This window comes from Mixophyes fleayi, chromosome 11 (genome assembly GCF_038048845.1).
Source record: "Mixophyes fleayi isolate aMixFle1 chromosome 11, aMixFle1.hap1, whole genome shotgun sequence".
Classification (NCBI taxonomy): Eukaryota; Metazoa; Chordata; class Amphibia; order Anura; family Limnodynastidae; genus Mixophyes; species Mixophyes fleayi.
Window position 1 is genome coordinate 92,001,174 of NC_134412.1, and position 11,351 is coordinate 92,012,524.

The following is an 11,351-nucleotide window of genomic DNA, read 5'->3' on the forward strand; positions in this document are numbered from 1 at the left end:
TGTGCGTGTGAGAGCTGTGTGAGCTGTGTGCGTGTGTGAGCTTTGTGCGTGTGAGAGCTGTGTGTGTGAGCTGTGTGTGTGTGAGCTGTGTGAGCTGTGTGTGTGTGTGAGCTGTGTGCTGTGTGTGTGTGAGCTGTGTGAGCTGTGTGTGTGTGTGAGCTGTGTGCTGTGCGTGTGAGAGGGGTGTGAGAGCTGTGTGCGTGTGAGAGCTGTGTGTGCTGTGTGCGAGAGCGTGAGCTGTGTGCGTGTGTGAGCTGTGTGTGTGTGAGCTGTGTGTGTGTGAGCTGTGTGCGAGAGCTGTGTGCGCGCGAGAGCTGTGTGCGTGAGCTGTGTGCGCGTGAGAGCTGTGTGAGCTGTGTGCGTGTGTGAGCTGTGTGCGTGTGAGAGCTGTGTGCGTGTGAGAGCTGTGTGCGTGTGAGAGCTGTGTGCGTGTGAGAGCTGTGTGCACGAGAGAGCTGTGTGCGTGTGAGCTGTGTGCTGTGTGTGTGTGCTGTGTGTGTGTGTGTGTGTGTGAGCTGTGTGTGTGTGAGCTGTGTGCTGTGTGCGAGAGCTGTGTGCGTGCGTGAGCTGTGTGCGTGCGTGAGCTGTGAGTGAGCTGTGTGTGAGAGCTGTGTGCTGTGTGTGTGAGCTGTGTGCGTGAGCTGTGTGCTGTGTGTGAGCTGTGTGCTGTGTGCGTGAGCTGTGTGCGTGTGAGAGCTGTGTGAGAGCTGTGTGTGTGAGCTGTGTGCTGTGTGTGAGCTGTGTGCGTGAGCTGTGTGTGCGCGAGAGCTGTGCGCGTGAGCTGTGTGCGCGCGAGAGCTGTGCGCGTGAGCTGTGTGCGCGCGAGAGCTGTGTGAGCTGTGTGCGTGTGAGAGCTGTGTGAGCTGTGTGCGTGTGAGAGCTGTGTGAGCTGTGTGCGTGTGAGAGCTGTGTGAGCTGTGTGCGTGTGAGAGCTGTGTGAGCTGTGTGCGTGTGAGAGCTGTGTGAGCTGTGTGTGTGAGCTGTGTGCGTGTGAGAGCTGTGTGCGTGTGAGCTGTGTGCTGTGTGTGTGAGCTGTGTGCTGTGTGTGTGAGCTGTGTGGGTGTGAGAGCTGTGCGCGTGAGCTGTGTGCGCGCGAGAGCTGTGTGCGCGCGAGAGCTGTGTGTGTGAGAGCTGTGTGAGCTGTGTGCGTGTGAGAGCTGTGTGCGTGTGAGAGTTGTGTGTGTGAGCGTGAGAGCTGTGTGAGCGTGAGAGCTGTGTGCGTGTGAGAGTTGTGTGTGTGAGCTGTGTGTGTGTGAGAGCTGTGTGCGTGTGAGAGTTGTGTGTGTGAGCTGTGTGTGTGTGAGCTGTGTGCTGTGCGTGTGAGAGGGGTGTGTGAGCTGTGTGCGTGTGAGAGTTGTGTGTGTGAGCTGTGTGAGCTGTGTGAGCGTGAGAGCTGTGTGAGCGTGAGAGCTGTGTGAGCTGTGTGCGTGTGAGAGTTGTGTGTGTGAGCTGTGTGCGTGTGAGAGCTGTGTGCGTGTGAGAGCTGTGTGCGTGTGAGAGCTGTGAGAGCTGTGTGCGTGTGAGAGGGGTGTGTGAGCTGTGTGCGTGTGAGAGCTGTGTGCGTGTGAGAGCTGTGTGCGTGTGAGAGCTGTGTGCGTGTGAGAGCTGTGTGCGTGAGCTGTGTGCGTGAGCTGTGTGCGTGTGAGAGCTGTGTGTGCGTGCGTGAGCTGTGTGTGCGTGCGTGAGCTGTGTGTGCGTGCGAGAGCTGTGCGCGTGAGCTGTGTGCGCGCGAGAGCTGTGCGCGTGAGCTGTGTGCGCGCGAGAGCTGTGTGAGCTGTGTGCGTGTGAGAGCTGTGTGAGCTGTGTGCGTGTGAGAGCTGTGTGAGCTGTGTGCGTGTGAGAGCTGTGTGAGCTGTGTGCGTGTGAGAGCTGTGTGAGCTGTGTGTGTGAGCTGTGTGCGTGTGAGAGCTGTGTGCTGTGTGCGTGAGCTGTGTGTGTGAGCTGTGTGCGTGTGAGAGCTGTGTGTGTGTGAGCTGTGTGCTGTGTGTGTGTGAGCTGTGTGCTGTGTGTGTGAGCTGTGTGCTGTGTGTGTGAGCTGTGTGCGTGTGAGAGCTGTGTGTGTGTGAGCTGTGTGCTGTGTGTGTGAGCTGTGTGCTGTGTGTGTGAGCTGTGTGGGTGTGAGAGCTGTGTGCGTGAGAGCTGTGTGTGTGAGCTGTGTGCGTGTGAGAGCTGTGTGCTGTGTGCGTGAGCTGTGTGCGTGAGCTGTGTGTGTGAGCTGTGTGCGTGTGAGAGCTGTGTGTGTGTGAGCTGTGTGCTGTGTGTGTGTGAGCTGTGTGCTGTGTGTGTGAGCTGTGTGCTGTGTGTGTGAGCTGTGTGCGTGTGAGCTGTGTGCTGTGTGTGTGAGCTGTGTGCTGTGTGTGTGAGCTGTGTGCGTGAGCTGTGTGGGTGTGTGAGCTGTGTGTGTGTGAGCTGTGTGTGAGCTGTGTGCGTGTGTGAGCTGTGTGCTGTGTGTGTGAGCTGTGTGCGTGTGAGAGCTGTGTGCGTGTGAGAGCTGTGTGCTGTGTGTGTGAGCTGTGTGTGCGTGTGTGAGCTGTGTGTGCGTGTGTGAGCTGTGTGTGCGTGTGAGAGGTGTGTGCGTGTGAGAGGTGTGTGCGTGTGAGAGGTGTGTGCGTGTGAGAGGTGTGTGCGTGTGAGAGCTGTGTATGAGCTGTGTGTGTGCGTGAGCTGTGTGTGCGCGAGAGCTGTGTGAGCTGTGTGCGTGTGTGAGCTTTGTGCGTGTGAGAGCTGTGTGTGTGAGCTGTGTGAGCTGTGTGTGTGTGTGAGCTGTGTGCTGTGCGTGTGAGAGGGGTGTGAGAGCTGTGTGCGTGTGAGAGCTGTGTGCACGAGAGAGCTGTGTGCGTGAGCTGTGTGTGTGAGAGCTGTGTGAGCTGTGTGCGAGAGCGTGAGCTGTGTGCGTGTGCTGTGTGTGTGTGAGCTGTGTGCTGTGTGTGTGTGCTGTGTGTGTGTGAGCTGTGTGTGTGAGCTGTGTGCGTGTGAGAGCTGTGTGCGTGTGAGCTGTGTGCGTGAGAGCTGTGTGTGCGAGCTGTGTGCGTGTGAGAGCTGTGTGCGTGAGAGCTGTGTGCGAGAGCTGTGTGTGTGCGAGCTGTGTGTGTGTGTGAGCTGTGTGGGTGTGTGAGCTGTGTGTGCGTGTGAGAGGTGTGTGCGTGTGTGAGCTGTGTGTGCGTGTGAGAGGTGTGTGCGTGTGAGAGGTGTGTGCGTGTGAGAGGTGTGTGCGTGTGAGAGGTGTGTGCGTGTGAGAGGTGTGTGCGTGTGAGAGGTGTGTGCGTGTGAGAGGTGTGTGCGTGTGAGAGGTGTGTGCGTGTGAGAGGTGTGTGCGTGTGAGAGGTGTGTGCGTGTGAGAGGTGTGTGCGTGAGAGCTGTGTGCGTGTGAGAGCTGTGTGCGTGAGAGCTGTGTGCGTGTGAGAGCTGTGTGTGCTGTGCGAGAGCTGTGTGAGCTGTGTGCGAGAGCGTGAGCTGTGTGCGAGAGCTGTGTGTGTGTGTGAGCTGTGTGGGTGTGTGAGCTGTGTGTGCGTGCGAGAGCTGCGTGTGTGCGTGAGCTGCGTGTGTGCGTGAGGTGTGAGAGGTGTGTGCGTGTGAGAGGTGTGTGCGTGTGAGAGCTGTGTGCGTGTGAGAGCTGTGTGCGTGTGAGAGGTGTGTGCGTGTGTGAGCTGTGTGCGTGTGAGAGCTGTGTGAGCTGTGTGCGTGTGAGAGCTGTGTGAGCTGTGTGCGTGTGTGAGCTTTGTGCGTGTGAGAGCTGTGTGTGTGAGCTGTGTGAGCTGTGTGCGTGTGAGAGCTGTGAGAGCTGTGTGTGCTGTGCGTGAGCTGTGTGCACGAGAGAGCTGTGTGCGTGAGAGCTGTGTGAGCTGTGTGTGTGAGAGCTGTGTGCGAGAGCGTGAGCTGTGTGTGTGTGTGCTGTGTGTGCTGTGCGCGTGAGCTGTGTGCGTGCGTGCGTGAGGTGTGAGAGGTGTGTGCGTGTGAGAGCTGTGTATGAGCTGTGTGCGCGCGAGAGCTGTGTGCGTGAGCTGTGTGAGCTGTGTGCGTGCGTGAGCTGTGTGCGTGAGCTGTGTGTGCGTGAGCTGTGTGCGTGCGTGAGCTGTGTGCGTGAGCTGTGTGTGTGTGAGCTGTGTGCGTGTGAGAGCTGTGTGTGTGTGCTGTGTGTGTGTGCTGTGTGCGCTGTGTGTGTGTGCTGTGTGTGTGTGTGCTGTGTGTGTGTGAGCTGTGTGTGTGTGAGCTGTGTGCTGTGTGTGTGAGCTGTGTGGGTGTGTGAGCTGTGTGTGTGTGAGCTGTGTGTGAGCTGTGTGCGTGTGAGAGCTGTGTGTGCTGTGTGCGAGAGCTGTGTGTGTGTGTGTGAGCTGTGTGTGCGTGTGTGAGCTGCGTGCGTGCGAGAGCTGTGTGTGTGCGTGAGCTGTGTGTGCGCGAGAGCTGTGTGAGCTGTGTGCGTGTGTGAGCTGTGTGAGCTGTGTGTGTGTGTGAGCTGTGTGCTGTGCGTGTGAGAGGGGTGTGAGAGCTGTGTGCGTGTGAGAGCTGTGTGCACGAGAGAGCTGTGTGCGTGAGCTGTGTGTGTGAGAGCTGTGTGAGCTGTGTGCGAGAGCGTGAGCTGTGTGCTGTGTGTGTGAGCTGTGTGTGCGTGTGTGAGCTGTGTGCGTGTGTGAGCTGTGTGCGTGCGAGAGCTGCGTGTGTGCGTGAGGTGTGAGCGGTGTGTGCGTGTGAGAGGTGTGTGCGTGTGAGAGGTGTGTGCGTGTGAGAGGTGTGTGCGTGTGAGAACTGTGTATGAGCTGTGTGTGTGCGTGAGCTGTGTGTGCGCGAGAGCTGTGTGAGCTGTGTGCGTGTGAGAGCTGTGTGCGTGAGAGCTGTGTGCGTGAGAGAGCTGTGTGCTGTGTGCGTGAGAGAGCTGTGTGCTGTGTGCGTGAGCTGTGTGCACGAGAGAGCTGTGTGCTGTGTGCGTGAGCTGTGTGCACGAGAGAGCTGTGTGCGTGAGAGAGCTGTGTGCGAGAGCTGTGTGAGCTGTGTGCGAGAGCGTGAGCTGTGTGCGAGAGCTGTGTGTGCGAGAGAGCTGTGTGTGTGCGTGAGCTGTGTGTGTGAGAGCTGTGTGCTGTGTGTGTGAGCTGTGTGTGTGTGAGGTGTGAGCTGTGTGCGTGTGAGAGCTGTGTGTGTGTGAGCTGTGTGCGTGTGAGCTGTGTGCGTGTGAGCTGTGTGCGTGTGAGAGCTGTGTGTGCTGTGTGCGAGAGCTGTGTGTGTGTGAGCTGTGTGCTGTGTGTGTGAGAGGTGTGTGCGTGTGAGAGGTGTGTGCGTGTGAGAGGTGTGTGCGTGTGAGAGGTGTGTGCGTGTGAGAGGTGTGTGCGTGTGAGAGGTGTGTGCGTGTGAGAGGTGTGTGCGTGTGAGAGGTGTGTGCGTGTGAGAGGTGTGTGCGTGTGAGAGCTTTGTGTGTGTGTGAGCTGTGTGTGCGTGAGAGAGCTGTGTGCTGTGTGCGTGAGCTGTGTGCACGAGAGAGCTGTGTGCTGTGTGCGTGAGCTGTGTGCACGAGAGAGCTGTGTGCGTGAGAGAGCTGTGTGCGTGAGCTGTGTGCGTGTGAGCTGTGAGAGCTGTGTGAGCTGTGTGAGCTGTGTGAGCTGTGTGCGAGAGCGTGAGCTGTGTGAGCTGTGTGCGAGAGCGTGAGCTGTGTGCGTGTGCTGTGTGTGTGTGTGTGAGCTGTGTGCTGTGTGTGTGTGAGCTGTGTGCGTGAGCTGTGTGAGCTGTGTGCGTGTGAGAGCTGTGTATGAGCTGTGTGTGTGCGAGAGCTGTGTGCGTGAGCTGTGTGAGCTGTGTGCGCGCGAGAGCTGTGTGCGTGAGCTGTGCGAGCTGTGTGCGTGTGAGAGCTGTGTGTGTGAGCTGTGTGCGTGTGAGAGCTGTGTGCGTGAGCTGTGTGAGCTGTGTGCGCGCGAGAGCTGTGTGCGTGAGCTGTGTGAGCTGTGTGCGAGAGCGTGAGCTGTGTGAGCTGTGTGCGAGAGCGTGAGCTGTGTGCGTGTGCTGTGTGTGTGTGAGCTGTGTGCTGTGTGTGTGTGAGCTGTGTGTGCTGTGCGCGTGAGCTGTGTGCGTGAGCTGTGTGAGCTGTGTGCGCGCGAGAGCTGTGTGCGTGAGCTGTGTGAGCTGTGTGCGTGTGAGAGCTGTGTATGAGCTGTGTGTGTGCGTGAGCTGTGTGCGAGAGCTGTGTGCGCGCGAGAGCTGTGTGCGTGAGCTGTGTGAGCTGTGTGCGCGCGAGAGCTGTGTGCGTGAGCTGTGCGAGCTGTGTGCGTGTGAGAGCTGTGTGTGTGAGCTGTGTGCGTGAGCTGTGTGCGTGTGAGAGCTGTGTGCGTGTGAGAGCTGTGTGCGTGTGAGAGCTGTGTGCGTGTGAGAGCTGTGTGCGTGTGAGAGCTGTGTGCGTGTGAGAGCTGTGTGCATGTGAGAGCTAATTGTGCTGTGCGTGAGCTGTGTGCTGTGTGCGTGAGCTGTGTGCGTGAGCTGTGCGTGCGAGAGCTGTGAGAGCTGCGTGCGTGTGAGAGCTGCGTGCGTGTGAGAGCTGCGTGCGTGTGAGAGCTGCGTGCGTGTGAGAGCTGCGTGCGTGCGAGAGCTGTGTGCTGTGTGTGTGAGCTGCGTGCGTGCGAGAGCTGTGTGCTGTGTGTGTGAGCTGTGTGCGTGAGAGAGGTGTGTGCGTGCGAGAGCTGTGTGCTGTGTGTGTGTGTGTGAGCTGTGTGCATGTGAGAGCTGTGTGCGTGCAAAAGCTGTGTGCGTGTGAGAGCTGTGTGTGCGAGCTGTGTGCGTGTGAGAGCTGTGTGTGTGAGCTGTGTGCGTGAGCTGTGTGCGTGTGAGAGCTGTGTGCGTGTGAGAGCTGTGTGCGTGTGAGAGCTAATTGTGCTGTGCGTGAGCTGTGTGCTGTGTGCGTGAGCTGTGTGCGTGAGCTGTGCGTGCGAGAGCTGTGAGAGCTGCGTGCGTGTGAGAGCTGCGTGCGTGTGAGAGCTGCGTGCGTGTGAGAGCTGTGTGTGTGCGCGAGCTGTGTGTGCGCGAGCTGTGTGTGTGAGCTGTGTGCGAGAGCGTGAGCTGTGTGTGTGAGCTGTGTGCGAGAGCGAGCTGTGTGCGTGCGTGAGCTGTGTGCGCGAGAGAGCTGTGTGCTGTGTGTGAGAGCTGTGTGTGTGAGTGAGAGCTGTGTGCGTGTGAGAGCTGTGTGCGTGTGAGAGCTGTGTGTGTGAGAGCGTGAGCTGTGTGCGAGAGCTGTGTGCGCGAGAGAGCTGTGTGTGCGTGAGCTGTGTGTGTGCGCGTGAGCTGTGTGCGTGCGAGAGCTGTGTGCGCGAGAGCTGTGTGCGAGCTATGCGTGAGCTGTGTGAGAGATGTGTGCGTGTGAGAGATGTGTGCGTGTGAGAGATGTGTGCGTGTGAGAGCTGTGTGCGTGTGAATGGTGTGTGAGCTGTGAGCTGTGTGCGAGCTGTGTACGAGCTATGCGTGAGCTGTGTGAGATGTGTGCGTGCGAGAGCTGTGTGTGTGAGCTGCGTGCGAGCTGTGTGCGAGCTGTGAGCTGTGTGCGTGCGTGAGCTGTGTGCGTGCGTGAGCTGTGTGTGTGAGAGCTGTGTGCGAGCTATGCGTGAGCTGTGTGCGAGCTATGCGTGAGCTGTGTGAGAGATGCGTGAGCTGTGTGAGAGATGTGAGCTGTGTGAGAGATGTGTGCGTGTGAGAGATGTGTGCGTGTGAGAGATGTGTGCGTGTGAGAGATGTGTGCGTGTGAGAGATGTGTGCGTGTGAGAGATGTGTGCGTGTGAGAGATGTGTGCGTGTGAGAGATGTGTGCGTGTGCGAGCTGTGTGCGTGTGAATGGTGTGTGAGCGTGTGAGAGCTGTGTGTGCGAGCTGTGTGCGTGCGAGAGCTGTGTGCGAGCTATGCATGTGCGAGAGCTGTGTGAGAGCTGTGTACGAGCTATGCGTGAGCTGTGTGAGATGTGTGCGTGCGAGAGGTGTGCGTGTGAGAGGTGTGCGTGTGAGAGGTGTGCGTGTGAGAGGTGTGCGAGAGCTGCGTGCGAGAGATGCGTGCGTGTGTGAGAGCTGCGTGCGTGCGTGAGCTGCGTGCGTGCGAGAGCTGTGTGCGTGCGAGAGCTGTGTGCGTGCGAGAGCTGTGTGCGTGCGAGAGCTGTGTGCGTGAGAGAGCTGTGTGCGTGTGAGTGAGCTGTGTGCGTGTGAGTGAGCTGTGTGCGTGTGAGTGAGCTGTGTGCGTGTGAGTGAGCTGTGTGAGTGAGCTGTGTGCGTGTGAGTGAGCTGTGTGTGTGCGTGTGAGTGAGCTGTGTGTGTGTGCGTGAGCTGTGTGCGTGTGAGAGCTGTGTGCGTGAGCTGTGTGTGTGTGTGAGTGAGCTGTGTGCGTGAGCTGTGTGTGTGTGAGTGAGCTGTGTGTGCTGTGTACTTGAGCTGTGTGCGTGTGAATGGTGTGTGAGCTGTGTGCGTGCGTGAGCTGTGTGCGTGCTGTGTGCGAGTGAGTGAGCTGTGTGCGTGCTGTGTGCGAGTGAGAGGTGCGAGAGCTGTGTGTGTGCGAGCTGTGTGCGCGCGAGAGCTGTGTGTGTGCTGTGTACTTGAGCTGTGTGCGTGTTGTGTGTGTGAGCTGTGTGCGTGTGAATGGTGTGTGAGCTGTGAGCGTGTGAATGGTGTGTGAGCTGTGTGCGTGTGAGCTGTGAGTGTGTGAATGGTGCGTGAGCTGTGTGCGTGTGAGAGCTGTGTGAGCTGTGTGCGTGCGAGCTGTGTGCGTGAGCTGTGTGCGTGCGTGAGCTGTGTACGTGCGAGAGCTGTGTACGTGCGAGAGCTGTGTGTGTGTGCGCGAGAGCTGTGTGTGTGTGCGCGAGAGCTGTGTGTGTGTGCGCGAGAGCTGTGTGTGTGCTGTGTACTTGAGCTGTGTGCGTGTTGTGTGCGTGTGAGAGCTGTGTGTGTGCGTGAGCTGTGTGTGCGCGAGAGCTGTGTGTGTGTGAGCTGTGTGTGCGCGCGAGAGGTGTGTGTGCTGTGTGCGAGCTGTGCGTGTGAGTTGTGTGCGTGCGAGAGCTGTGTGTGCGCGAGCTGTGTGCGCGCGAGCTGTGTGTGTGTGTGCTGTGTGCGTGTGAGAGCGTGTGAGCGAGAGCTGTGTGTGTGTGTGCTGTGTGCGTGTGAGAGGTGTGTGTGAGCAAGAGCTGTGTGGGTGAGCTGTGTGCTTGAGGTGCGTGAGCTGTGTGCGCGAGAGCTGTGTGTGTGTGCGAGCGCGTGAGCTGTGTGTGTGCGTGAGCTGTTCGCTATTGCTGTGTGCTGTGTGTGTGAGCTGTGTGTGCGCTTGAGGTGCGTGAGCTGTGTGCGAGAGCTGTGTCTGTATGAGCTGTGTGTGTGTGAGGTGTGTGTGTGAGAGAGAGCTGTGTGTGTGAGAGCTGTGAGTGAGCTGTGTGAGTGTGTGTGTCTAAGTAGTCTGTATGAGCTGTGTGTGTGTAGAAGTAGTCTGTATGAGCTGTGTGTGTGTGTGAGCTGTGTGTGTGTGTGAGCTGTGTGTGTGTGTGTGAGCTGTGTGTGTGTGTGCGAGCTGTGTGTGTGTGCGCGAGCTGTGTGTGTGTGCGCGAGCTGTGTGTGTGTGCGCGAGCTGTGTGTGTGTGTGAGCTGTGTGTGTGTGTGAGCTGTGTGTGTGTGTGAGCTGTGTGCGTGTTTGTGAGCTGTGTGCGTGTTTGTGAGAGAGCGCTGTGTGTGTGTGTGTGTGAGCTTTGTGCTGTGAGCTGTGATTGTGTGTGAGCTGTGTGTGTGAGCTGTGTGCGTGAGCTGTGTGCGTGTTTGTGAGAGAGCGCTGTGTGTGTGTGAGCTGTGTGTGTGTTTGTGAGTGAGAGCGCTGTGTGTGAGAGCTGTGAGTGAGCTGTGTGAGTGTATGTGGAGAAGTAGTCTGTATGAGCTGTGTGTGTGTATAAAAAAAATAGAGGAAAAAACGCTGGTTCAACTGTAACAATTTAATTGGTATAAACAATTAATAGCCTATAAGGCAAAAGCATAAAATTACCACAACTGACTAGCATACATAGGTTAATTGATCGTCGATAAACTTAGTAGTAACACCACCTATAGGTTGGCATCTGTCTGATTGATGCAGTTTGATTGGTCCGGACCATAGTGTGCTATAAATTTGTATGGAACACATTGTTATTGAATACTACAGGCTACTCTTTTATACTCACTGGTGCACCAGTGTAATTAATTATACTGTGCCAACCTATAAGTGGTGTTACTCCTAAGTTTATCGACGATCAATTAACCTATGTATGCTAGTCAGTTGTGGTAATTTTATGCTTCTGCCTTATAGGCTATTAATTGTTTATACCAATTAAATTGTTACAGTTGAACCAGCGCTTTTTCCTCTATTTTTTTTATACACTTACACAACTCATACAGACCACTTTGTATGAGCTATGTGTGTATATAAGTGGTATGTATGAGTTGTGTGTGTGTGTGTATAAATAGTCTGTATGAGCTGTGTGTGAGCTGTGTGCGCGTGTTTGTGAGAGAGCGCTGTGTGTGTGAGAGCTGTGAGTGAGCTGTGTGAGTGTATGTGGAGAAGTAGTCTGTATGAGCTGTGTGTGTATAAGTAGTCTGTATGAGCTGTGTGTGTGGTAATGTGCGTGTGTGTGTATAAGTGGTCTGTATGAGCTGTGTGTGTGTGTGTAAAAGTAGTCTGTATGAGCTGTGTGTGTATAAGTAGTCTGTATGAGCTGTGTGTGTGGTAATGTGCGTGTGTGTGTATAAGTGGTCTGTATGAGCTGTGTGTGTGTGTGTAAAAGTAGTCTGTATGAGCTGTGTGTGTGGTAATGTGCGTGTGTAGATAAGTAGTCTGTATGAGCTGTGTGTGTGTGTGTATATATAAGTAGTCTGTATGAGCTGTGTGTGTGTATAAGTAGTCTGTATGAGCTGCGTGTGTGTATAAGTAGTCTGTATGAGCTGTGTGTGTGTGTATAAGTAGTCTGTATGAGCTGTGTGTGTGGTAATGTGCGTGTGTAGATAAGTAGTCTGTATGAGCTGTGTGTGTGTGTGTATATATAAGTAGTCTGTATGAGCTGTGTGTGTGTATAAGTAGTCTGTATGAGCTGTGTGTGTGTATAAGTAGTCTGTATGAGCTGTGTGTGTGTATAAGTAGTCTGTATGAGCTGTGTGTGTATAAGTAGTCTGTATGAGCTGTGTGTGTATAAGTAGTCTGTATGAGCTGTGTGTGTGGTAATGTGCGTGTGTGTGTATAAGTGGTCTGTATGAGCTGTGTGTGTGTATAAGTAGTCTGTATGAGTTGTGTGTGTGTGTGTATAAATAGTCTGTATGAGCTGTGTGTGTGTGCGAGCTGTGATTGTGTGCGAGCTGTGTGTGAAGCTGTGTGTGTGTGAGCTGTGTGCGCGTGTTTGTG

General features: G+C 55.9%; 1 protein-coding gene and 1 long non-coding RNA gene across 6 annotated transcripts in view; both read left to right on the forward strand.

The window, feature by feature from the left end:
• The window catches only part of CLSTN1 (calsyntenin 1), a 76,585-nt gene that overhangs the window by 54,373 nt on the left and 10,861 nt on the right, over positions 1–11,351 (forward strand). The window lies entirely within an intron of this gene.
• Positions 9,475–11,184, forward strand: LOC142107129 (uncharacterized). 2 transcript variants are annotated; one of them, XR_012679876.1, is made up of 5 exons: positions 9,475–9,532; positions 9,677–9,715; positions 9,797–9,862; positions 10,644–10,687; positions 10,838–11,184. It is a non-coding gene; the product is annotated as an uncharacterized LOC142107129 (long non-coding RNA). The 2 variants fall into 2 exon arrangements; XR_012679875.1 differs by lacking the exon at positions 10,838–11,184 and having other exon boundaries at positions 10,644–10,730.